The following is a 12899-nucleotide window of genomic DNA, read 5'->3' on the forward strand; positions in this document are numbered from 1 at the left end:
ACTAATCCTTTTTACATAATATATATGCAAATGATAGGGTGATTTTCCTTCAACTTTTTGGTTTCTTCTACAGCGTATCTTACATGTGCTCTTTCTCCTCCGTTGTTAGTGATGATAGAAGCCGTGATACTATGCTGGCTAAGTGCTTACTGCATGCTGTCAACGAGGGCAGGAGGGGAGGTTTCCAGTAGGGAAAAGCCTAACAGTGAAAACCAAGGGGTCAGAGCGTTAAGAAACTGAAAGGGAAATCTGGCCAAAAAAGGGGAAAGATAGGAGGCCATGAATTGAGGTGTGAACTTCGTCCTTTGTGATATGGGGAGTTATTAAAGGCTTTTAGGTAGATAAATACAATGATTAATTTTTATCTGGCTTATAGAAACCATCCTGTTCAAACTCTTTATTCACATATAGTATAAAATTAATCCTCAGGCTAGTAAAAGATGATCAGAGTCCGGATTCCATGACAGTTAACTTCTTTTTCAAAGCATATTTCCTGCTGCTGGATTTCCAAGGGATGTGTGCTTTAATCCCAGAAAATCAGCCTGGTCTGCATTTCATTAAAAGCTTCATATTTTATAATCTATAAAGTCATAATTGACTTAGGAAGAAGTGATTGCATAGGGCACTTTTCTCCTTTAGAAGCAAGATATTTTCAACCAGAACTTTCTCTAAAACCTTCCCTACCAAACCTTTCACCAAATCCTTATATGGTACAAACCACTTATTTTTTATATATAAATGATGCATTTTTTTACTCATCAATTAAGGAATCCTGCCAGCATTTGTTCCTAAAGATGTTTCAGCTTCATTTCATACCGTATTCTGCCCTTAACTATAGAACACATTCCGATAACCACTGGTTCTCGAGTTTTATTGGACATCAGAGACTTAAAGCTCTGTTAGTTTGGAAATTCTCCATCTCAGCCTCAAGAATTTAAGTAAGGGATGCTATGTGGGCTCTAAGTCACCACTGTTTAACAGCCACTAAGTGATTCCAACACAAGTGGTTTCAGGGAATCGAACTACAAAAACCCTGTCTTACCAACAAATTTACAACCTGTGCTTTCTATCTGAACATTCTTCAAGACTTCCAGTTTCTAATGAAAATGCCCACTAATCTACCAAACTTTAGAAAAACAGCCCATAGCTATAGGATTTTCTTAACTCTAGAGATTCAGTGTGTTACCAGTGTTGGTAATTAGACCTTGGCCTTCTGGTCTGTCTTGGTCTGGTTTTGCATTTAGAGGAAGCATAATTCCATTCACAGTGCGTTTGGACCTCTTTCATTGTGTGGTTCTGTTGTCTACATTCTTTCAAAAGGGAATCTATTATAAAATCAAAGCTGTCATTCAGAAGACCTTGTTTCTAAACCAGGCTATAATGAGCTATAATGAGCTTGTTGATCTTCCTTGTGTGTCTAAATCTCTGTGCTTTGCCCTTCTGTTTACATGGAGGAAATATTTATTGCCCATAAACAGTTACATTGTATACAGAAGTCCTCAGATCAATGATAAGCAAAACTCGAAGAAAGCTTCAGTAGCCTCAAGACATTGGAACACACACAGTAGGTTGTGAGGTTTTTAGGTCAAGAACAACCTCTGCGATGAACCTACAAGCTAAGAAGTCATTCTCAAACTGCACTTAGGGAAGACATAAAAACAGAGTTTGCTCTCATTTGGCTGATCACTTTAAAAAATTAGTCTACTCATATATTTTTAAATAGTACTAAATATCTACTATGGCCAGACCTAACTCACCCAGCTCTTCAGGAAAGAATCTAGCACTTATTTATTCAGAAATTTCTTATTGGTCATTTCCAATACAAGGCACAGTTCTATGGAGTATATATATCCTAAGTACACACCTGTGTATGTGTATATAACATTCATGATTACAGACAGGAGTATTTTCTTGGATATCTCCAAACATACTAAGAAAAAAATAGGCTTATACTTTGGTAGCTGTATTTCTTTAAATTTAAGATGTTCCATTTCTTACAGCCTACTCCATGAGATGAAACCCAGTCCAACACTGCTTGGGGGACCGAGAACCAGAGACTAGATAGACTAGAGACCTACAATAAAACCAAACACTACTGGTCTTCAAAAGATAAAGTAGTGATAAAATGGCTCCCAAATGACCCCTAATGATAATCTGCTATACTCATAGATCAATGCCTTATTCAGCCATCAGCAGACAAGTGTCCTTCTACACAGATGGGAACACACACACAGACCCACAGCCAGGCATCATGCAGAGAGAGTCCTCGGAACACACAGCTCTAAATAAGATGTCTCCCACAAATCCCTCCCCCAGAGCTCAGGGAACCTCATGGAGAAGGAGGCTGAACAAGTGCAAGAGCCAGAGGGGGTGAAGGACACTAGGAGAACGAGGTCCTCACAATGAGCACGAGCAAAGCTCGTATGAACTCACAGATGTGAAACAGCAAGCACAGGGCCTACGCGGGTCTGCGCCAGATTCCCTGCATCTATGTAATAGCTTTTCAGTTTAGTATTTCTGTGGGATTCCTGAGTGTGTGAATGCGGGAGTCTCTGCTTCATTCTTCTGACTTCTCTTGGGACTCTTTTCCTTCTGTTGGTTTTACCCTTTGTTTTTTTTTTCTGTCTGTTTTATCTTATTATATTTTATTTGGTCATGTTTGGTTATTATTTCTTTAAAGCCTGTTCTCTTATTTTTTGGAGGGAGGAGGTAGGGAGAAGGAAAGGGTTTATTTTGCTTACAGTTCCATATAACCGTTCACCAACAAAAGCAGCGAGGACAGGAACTCACACAGGGCAGGAACCTGGAGGCAGGAGCTGATGCAGAGGCTATGAGGGGTGCTTCTTACTGACTTGCTCCTCATATTTTGCTCAGTCTGCTTTCTTACAGAACTCAGGACCACCAGCCCAAAGATGGAAGCACCTACAATGGGCTGGACCCTCCCACATTAATCACTAATTAAGAAAATATTCTACAGGCTTGCCTACAGCCCAATCTTTTTTATTGTCATTTTTCAACATAATATTTTTATTGATTATTTGGGAATTTCATACAATGCACCCCTATCATACCTGCTTCCCATTCCTCCTAGGTTCACCCTCCTACCCTTATGCCCCCCACAAATACTCCAAGTCCAATTTGTGTTGCCCTTATACTCAATGGAACATGTTAAAACTCCCAATGGGCAGCCCCTTAACTGAAACCTTTTCCAACCCACTCCCACCCCTCCCACCCCCCCTCCCCACCAACCATCAACTGTGAAGAGTTACACTTCAGCATTTTTACACAACTTTTAGGGACTCTCTTCAATAGTTTCCTGTCTGGACTATTTCTTTTTCTTTTTCTGGGGTGGGTTGGGTTGGGGGGGGGGCTCTCACAGATGCCTTCAATGTCTCTCGTTCTCAATTATGAGTCTGCAGTCATAGATACCACTGCAGAAGGAGCTTCCTTGCCCATAACAGCTGGCAGCAGCGTGGATCGTGGACTTCCACACAGTTTCCAGCGGAAGCATGAACTGTGGACATCCCCACAGCCTCCAGCAGCAGCACACAACAGGGACCTCAACAGGACTAGAAGCCTGTTCTTGTCTAATGAGTGACAGAAAGGAAGTGGATCTGGATGGAAGGGAGGGACAGTAGGGGACAACTGGCAGGAGTAGGGGGAGTGGAAACTGTTATCAGTGTATAATTTGTGAGAAAAGAATCTATTTTCAATAGAAGGGGGAAAATAAGTCTAAAATATCCTTTGCGATGTTTTAAACATCCTGGCATCAGGCTCTGTCTGTCCCTCGGTCTGGTTGCCTGCCACTGAAACAGCTACAGACCCATATTCCTTCTAGTTTTCATCATCTCTAAGTAAAAATAATTTTAAAATGGGAAACTATTGTGGTTTTAGAATATTTAGCACGTACATTGCTTATGATGGTGATGCATTAACAACACTTGCTAAACACCATGTACATGAAGGAAGAGGGGTTTCCATATATTGACTCTCCTCCCATCTTGATCCCCCAAGTCTTGCATTGCTGCTGAAATATATTCTAAAGGATCCAACAACATTCGACTGTGCGTTGGAAGGCTGCTCAGCACATGGACGTCCTGAGTGTCCACTGACCAGTAGGTACCCTCAATCACTCAGCCAGCTGTTCATCACAGAACAAAGCCCGCTTACATCTACTTCCTACCATTCATGACAGATCAGCAACCCAGACAAGGGCAGGCAAACTGCAGCCCCAGACCAGATCTGGACTCGTGCCCATTGAAGTGAAGTATGTTCCACCAGAACGTAGCCCTATTCTTTCATTTCCATATTGTTTATGACCGGTTTCAGCTGCTACAGTGGCAGAGTTGAGCAGTTGGGGGGAAACGTGTCCTGAAAAACTTTAATGTTTAAAATTGAGAAAAGTCTGTGATCCCAGCCCTAAACGGAAAAATAATTAAAAATCATGATAGCAATATTAGTGAAGATGATGGCTTCTGCTTCAGTTAAACAGGCTGATTTGGTTTAAGATCTCCCCATTTCCCAGGCTTTCTTTTTCCTGTCTGCAGGCCATGGCTGCTTCTGCTTGGAAGCTGAGAAGATCAGATGTGTTGAATCTATGGAATTTCCAATATTTGATCAATTTGACATACAAACACAGCAGCTTTGTTTGATTCCACTAAACATTGGTCTCCTTCAGGGAATTCAATTTTGTCTCTCTAACCCCTTTGGTTTTTGTCTGTTTAATTTTATATGTATGAGTATTTTGCCAGCATGTACGTATGTGTACCATATGCATGCTTGGTGTCCAAAGAAGTCAGAAAAAGGCATCAGACCCTCCGGAACTGGAGTAACTGATGGTTGTGAGCCACCACGTAGATGCTGGGAATGAACCTGGGTCCCTTGCAAATACGGGTGCTTTGACTAATGAGTCATTTTTCCAACCCTATCTCCAGCCCCTTTATAGTTCCTCTACTAGCCCAGTTGTTACCAAGTTTACCTACACATTGCAGTTACCAAAATAATGTTTTCTAAAAAAAAAAAAAAAAAAAAAAAAGTGAATGCCTGGGCCACACCCAGGATCAATAGAAGTAGACTCTCAGGAAAGAGCAGGTCTGGAATTTTATCTTTTTGGAAATTTTTCATGCGATTCTCAGATGTAGCCAATGGGTTGGGAACCCCAGCATCTCAAAAATCAAAGCAGAGTCAGGCTTAAGATCCACCTAGCTACTGAGAGGATGCTGCATGTTATAGATCCCCCATCCCTGGATAAAAGAACATGGAAAACAGAAACAAATAACTGTGGAGGTCCAGGTGTTCCTTAAATGCTGACCGGCATCATGTCATTGCAGGACTGTGAACTCAAAGAGCTATGGAGTCCCCAGGCCTGAGCTGGGGTTTTAGATTTTATATTTCTAGTATGTTCCCAGGCGGTGCTGATGCTGCTGTTCCAGGATTCAAGTCGAGAGCTACAGTACTGGAACTGTGTTCTTGGGCCTAGTGCCTTGCTCTTAGCAAGTCCCTCATAACTGTTGACCACACAGTAGGAGAGTCATGGCAGGCAGTAAAGTTAGCGAGAGTGTTATGTTAGAGATGTAGGCTGGGAACGAATGGTTTCTGTCCTCGTGGAATTTGTTCTCTAGAGAAAGTTGTGTCATTTCAACAGCTCTGAGTACAGGGAAAGGGAAGCAGGGCTACTGGAGCTGACATGGGAGTCACCTGAATCATGGGTTCCAAGTATTCTGAAACTCCTTTTAGAAGAGGCTTGACCAAAATTTATCACCAGGCTAGCTGGAACCCAAGAGCAGAATGACCTCTTGAGAAGCAGAAGGCAAGAGAAGGAAGAGGAAGCAGATTTCAAGAAAAGGAAAAAAGTAAGCCTACCAGAACTCAGATCTGGGGCTCCTCTGGCTTGTTAATGCTAATTATACACCTCCTTAGTCAGGTATAAGATTAGATGATCTCTAGCCTCTAGCCTATCTACGGACCTAACAGTTACCAGGAGAAAGGACTTAGAGATACGGGTGAAGATTACATAGCTCCTTTCCTGCCTTCTCTTAGACTTTATAGCTTCCGAGATGCTGATACACAAGTCTCCATTCCCAGTTACTTGAACTATAGAGTGCTAAGAGCCACATACCTATAATCCAGCACTCAGAATGCTGAGGCAGGTGACTCATGAGTTCCAAGTGAGCCTGGTCTTCTTAGTGAGCTATAGGCCAGGGTTATATAGCAAAACCACGCTTCATAAAACAAAGACTGCTAAGGTCAAAGCCACATTTAGGCCCTATCTTAGTTAAGGTTTCTATTTATTTGAAAAGACACCATGACATGGCAATTCTTATAAAGGAAAACAGTTAATTGGGTAGCTTACAGATCAGAAGTTTAGTCCATTATTATCAAGGTGTGACATGGTGGCAGGCAGGCAGACATGGTGCTGGAGAGGTAGCTGAGAGTTCTTTATCTTGTGCAGACAACAGGAAGTGAACTGAGACACTGGACTTGGCTTTAGCATACTTGAGACCTCAAAGGCCACCTCCACAGTGACACACTTCCTCCAACAAGGCCACACCTACTCCAATAAAGCCACACCTCCTAATAGTGCCACTCCCTATGAGCTTATGGGAACCAATAACATTCAAACTACTACATTCCACTTCTGGGCCCCAAAAGCTTATAACAATATCATAATGAAAAAAAATGCAATTAGTCCAATTAGTCCAACTTCAAATGTCCACATAGTCTATCACAATCTCAACAATGTTTAAAAGTCTGAAGTTGAAAGTCTCTTATGAGATCCACACAATCTCTTAACTATAATCCTGTATAAAATCAGTATTAAAAAAAAACAGATCACATACTTCCAACATACAATAGTACAGGATATACATCACTGGTATGGGAAGTCCTTCTGTATATGTGTTGCTTTAATTGGTTAATGAATAAGCCAGGCTGGAAGAGACATATACAGAGAGTAAGTGGAATCAAAGAGATACCACGTAGCTACCGCAGGAGACAGACACACCAGAACCTTTCCTGTAAACCACGAATCTCGTGGTAAAGTATAGAACAATAGAAATGGGTTAATTTAAGATGTAAGAGTTAGCTAGAAATACACTTAAGCTATTGACCAAAAAATATTACAAATAATATAGTTTCTGGTGATTATTTTAGGTCTGAGTGGCCAGGAATGAATGACCAGCCCCCGCCTATGCATTTCCATTCCAAAATGTAGGAAAGGGAGCACAGTGAGGAAATACTGGACCAAAGCAAGATCAAAAACCAGCTGGGCAAACTCCAAACTCTGCATCTCCACGTCTGATGTCAAAACACTCTTCAGATCTTTAATTCTAGCAAAGATGAAAGCATCTTTGTTGACTGCAACACACTTCTTTCTCTCGGGCTGGTTTCACTCCCTATTAGCAGCTTTCCTCAGCAGGTACCCCATGACATCTCTAACATCTTAGAGTCTCCAAGGCAATCCAGGCTTCTCCTTCACAGCTTCACAAAATGGCTTCTCTAGGCCTGCATTCAGGGACACCCCTGATACATGCATGACCTCAGTGGTTTTCCCTACTTCCAGAGGAATATTCCACAAATCCTTTCATATATCTTTGATTCTAAAGCCAGAATCATGTGGCCAAAGTTGCCAAGTTCTGCTTGCTGGGATTGGAACATGCCCCCCTTAGTCAATTGCATCTTCATCAACTTTCTGTTTTTGAAAGATTTCCTTCACTGCCTAAGGTTAGCTGTCCTAGAACTTGCTCTGTAGACCAGGTCAGCTTTAAACTCAAAGATTTGCCAGTTTCTGCCTTCCAAGTGCTGGGATGAAAGGCATGCACCACCACATCTGGCTCTAACCTTTTCTTTAGAAGTTGGAAACTTGGTTGGGTGGGATCATTCCCTGAGGTCACCATGATCTTTATTCCATTTCTTAATCTGTGTATCTCTTTGAAAACAGGATTTAGCTCCATTCCACTTCCTGGTGCTCCTTTTCTCCTTAAATTTTACATTTTGTATTTTTCCGTGTTCAGTTTTCTCCTTTTCATTACAAATCTTTATTAGAGTTATCACTAATAACAACATGACAGAGTCTATCCTAGGCTGTTTTGAGATTTCCTCTGCCAATGGAATTATTAGAAAACTCGTTACTTTAGCTTCTGGAAGACTCTTTGAACGAGAGCAAAAACAGCCACATTTTTCACTAACATATCTCAAGACTGTGTCAAGGCCACACACATTCTTTCCTAAAACCTCTTGGTCCAGGTACCCACAGTTCAAATCACATTCAACACCACTGTCTTCCATGCTCCACTAGAATATGACCCATTAAGCAGCACTTAAAGTGTTCAATTGCTTTTCTAATCCACAGTCTCAAGGTCCACATTTCTTCCAAAAAGCCAGGGGATGGTGGCACACGCCTTTAATCCCAGCACTCGGGAGGCAGAGGCAGGCGGATCTCTGTGAGTTCGAGACCAGCCTGGTCTACAAGAGCTAGTTCCAGGACAGGCTCCAAAGCCACAGAGAAACCCTGTCTTGAAAAAAAGCCAAAAAATAAAAAAACCATGGTCAGGCCTATCACAGCAATACCCCAGTCCCTAGTACCAACTTCAGTCTTAGTTAGGATTTCTATTGCTGTGGAGAGACACCATGACCATGGCAACTTCTGTAAAGGACAACATTTAACTGGGTAGCTTCCAGTTTCAGAGGATTAGTCCATTATCATCATGGTATGACAGAGCAGTGTGCAGGCAGACATGGTGCTGGAAAGGTCATTGAGAGTTCTCCGTCTTGTGCAGGCAACAGGAAGTGAACTGACACACTGGGCGTGGCTTGAGCATATGAGACCTCAAACCCCATCTCCACAGTGACACACTTCCTCCCATAAGACCATACGCAGTCCAACAAATCAAACTTCCTAATTAGCTCCACTCTCTAAGAGCTTATGGGGGCCAATCACATTTAAACTACCACAGACCCACATGACTTGACTGATGGGCATTTTTGTAAAGATGCCAAGGGAAGTGTGTAAGAAACAGACAAGGCTCCAACAGCAATCCCCAGGTATTGTAAGAGCTTAGGTTGTCTTAGGTATTGTGACCCTTCCATTGATCAAATAGCTTCTAAACATTCTTCTAGTCCCAGGGCTCAATCCTAGTTCCTCTCCAGCCACTCCACCAATACAGCCTTTCCCACAAAGAATTCTCTGTCCAAGGTCTCAGCTACCATTTTACTATGGTTATTATCTCGACAGTAATTAGAATGCTATGACTAATTTTCCTGGGTGTGATGTTTCAGTTTTTTTTCTCACAAACTGTTATCAGAGGCACTAACAAGTAGCCCAAGGCTCAAGTAATCTTATCCATGAGAAAATCCATGACAAATAAAGTGTCAGCAATAGACATTTCATCCTTACACTACCATTCTTCAAGACACTTTCCTGCAAAGTCTTTTCCTTCTACCCATCTCGTCAGCAGTCACAACCTATGGGTGGTGACCCTTTGGGGATCACCTATCAGATATCCCTCATATCAGTTATTTACGCTACAACAGTAGCAAAATTACAGTAATGAAGGAGCAACAAAATAATTTTATCATTGGGGGTCACCACAACACGAGGAACTAACTGTATTAAGGGTCATAGCATTAGGAAGGCTGAGAGCCACTGTTCTAAGTCCTCTTCTGGTACATGCTAACTTTCACCTCTGCCTATCTTCAGGCAGGAAGAGAGTCAGTGGGCTACAGCTCCTGGAGACGAACTGATGGCCGAAAGTGAGAGCACAGGAATCTATTTCATTCTCTGCACAGCCAGTAGCCACTAGATTTGTGGGATTCTTAAGCCATACATCTCGAATACATTTATAACGCTCATTACGGATTTCCATTTCGTGGATAGACTGAGGCACAAGGTCACAGGTGCTTGAGACCCATCATCAAGCAAAGGGTTTGGAGGCCTCTATTACAGTTTTCAAACAGTAATGTCACATTCCCATGGTCCTACATCCAAACCTCTGTAGTCAGCCACTCCTCCTCCACCTCCCAGGACTGCACTGCCTGCCTTTTTCTCTGTGTGTTTCTTAGTCTTCGGTGCTCACCTTATATCCTGGACATCTAACCTACTGGGAAAGCCACAGGGCTGGTTTCTGTCATCTATCCCGTAAGTCCTTGATCTCCTTCCTTGATTATGTTTGATTTTATCACAATGAGAAGGAAGTCCCAGAAGTCTTTTTCTCTTCTTAATAAAAGGGGAGAGCTCAAAAGATGACTCAGAGTTAGAACATCACTATAGGAACTTTTTCTAGGCCAGTAGTCAGGAGTTGTATTCTTGCCAATCCTTACTAAGAGCGGCTAGGCGATACCTCCTTTCATCCTACCTAAGTCATCTTGAAACCGAGGGTAGTCAATGCTTTTATTGACATCCTTCCTGTGAAGCTGACTTTTCAGCGTGTCAGAGGTTTTGTCTGCAGACCCTAGTGATGGAACAAAGAGGCATAACTTTGCACCCAGTGCAGCATTCTTAACCTGCCTTTGTCTCTGGTTAATGAATGATCCTACCACAAATGGATACAAGACAGGTTGATGAATGGATATGGAAGCAGACGTTTGAGAAGACAGAACAATTACAGACCAGCGCTAACTACAGATTCCAGACAAAGAGTGTTGTTGTGTCTGCTTTGACTCTCATTTTTTTTTCTGAATATTTAAATTCCTCAAAATGTAGAGCTTGGATGTAGTGACACACACGTTTGATCCTAGCACTCAGGAGGCAGAGACGGGTAGATTACTGCCTGAGTACTAGCCCAGCTTGGTCTACAGAGTGAGTTCCAGGACAGCCAGGACTACACAGAGAAACTCTGCCTTAAAGAAAGAAAAAGAAAAAACAAAACAAGAACAACCCTCAAAGTGTGCAGAGGAAATAAAAATACATCAGCTGTGAAAAGTTAGTAGTAGATTAAAACACATGGAAGCTGAGCATACAGGTGACTTCAAGATGATGTTTTAAAAATTAAGTGTCTTTTTATGATTTTGCCATTCAATGTTTTCCGGATTAAAGATAGATATTATAGAAGAAATGAAGGCCTTTGATAAAGCATACTATCAAACTCCATTGACATTTATTAAGATTTGTAACAAGCATGGGTTTCAATGTTGGATGAACAAAAATCTGAAGGGTTAGACACTGGTAGACTCACTGAAATTCCCTCTGATCTGAAGGCCTTGAAATTTACTGCACAATTCGGTGCTGTTTGGTTTTTGTTTTACCCTTAGGTATGTTCCTGTGAACATCCAACCTTGAAGCCCATGCTTTTACTAAACTCAGTAGGCCAGTGGTTTTGAATTTGATGGAAACTATAATTTTCCTATTACAGTAAGATGATTCGCATGCTACCGAAACGCATAGATTATGAGACACTTGTAAGTTCCTGTGAGGATATTGTCTCAAGGTACTATTTAATGTCACCAGAAGTGGAGTCAGATTTGCCTTTTAATCTCCCTTTTAAGAGGAATAGAGAGCTACAGCAACAATAGAGTCTTCCAAAATTGGGCATCTGTGGTGGTTTGAATAAAAACAGCTCCTATATGTCCATAGGGAGTGGCACTATTAGGAGGTGTGGTCTTGTTGGAGTGGGTGTGGCTGTCACTAGGGGAGAGGTCTCAGAAGCTCAAGCCTGGCCAGGATGCACATCTTGTACAATATTCTGGCCAGACCTGCACAAAATACTCAGAGACTATTTGCAATTTTAAAAGACATTGATCTTGAAATTTAACCATCATTTTACTTTCACAGGATCCCCCAGAAAAAAACGTTGCCCCCATGGCAGCTGGAAGTAATTCTAGACGACGACGTCCCCTCTCCCAATAAAGTTTGTCCTTGGGTTTAAGGACATCATTTAGGGGTTGATTATAATTGGTATACGGTTGAGGGTTGGGGGAGGAGTTTTATAAGCTCAGGGATCTTTGTGAAAAAAAAAGAGAGAGATAATTGGATAATGGGATAATAGATTTGTAATTGTGAAGTTACTGTTTTTAGACAAATATATTGATATCGATTCTTGTATATTGATACAAAGTTAAATTATATTGACTGTTGTATGCATGCATGCTTCTACCTCTGTTTAAAACATTTTTTATATATATTGATATATATTGTATTGGTATATATATATATATATATATTGTATAAATATACCACATTGCAGTGTACATTTCTACCTCTGATTAAGATACTTATATTGTTTATATATTAATATATATTTACCATATTGCATTGTATATTTGTACATTGTTTATATTTGGAGGTCATATTGTTCTCATTTATTGCACAGTTGTTCATTGTCTTAGTCTTTAAGTTAGATAGGTATTGAGAATTATATAGATCACTAGTCATCTAAGTTTGTCATTTATAATTAGACTAATCAGGTTCTTTAGATACATACAGATTATATTCAGTATAGATAGATAATCTTCATCCTCTTCAAAGAGCTACAGAAAATGGCCTTTAATCTAACTCAGAGTTTCGTGGTAGTGAGATACAATTGCTCCTGGCAACACTGATCTATTCCCAAGAGAATGTTGAGCACCAAAGACATTCCACCTGGAGCCTTTCTTTTTGGCAGAACTGGCCTTTGGGCAAAGAAATGCCCATACCTCAACCACTGACAGAGATAGAGAGCATGCATCAATGGATAAAACAGGACTGTCATATCCTGCCAAGACAGGGTAAGATAGTTTTGAAAAGTTTCTTGCCTTTGAAAATGGTATGTCAGTTATGTTAGGCCTTAGCCAAAGTTGGTTGCTTCAACGCTGCAAACGTGACCTTGGGTGATTGCCCAGGTAGCTAGTTGTCTCTGTGATTTGTTGCATAACATTATTTCCCTTCTCAGATCTTCGATGGGGTTGATGACTTGGGCATTTTATTT

This window comes from Microtus pennsylvanicus, chromosome 1, assembly GCF_037038515.1.
Source record: "Microtus pennsylvanicus isolate mMicPen1 chromosome 1, mMicPen1.hap1, whole genome shotgun sequence".
In the NCBI taxonomy this organism is placed as follows: domain Eukaryota; kingdom Metazoa; phylum Chordata; class Mammalia; order Rodentia; family Cricetidae; genus Microtus; species Microtus pennsylvanicus.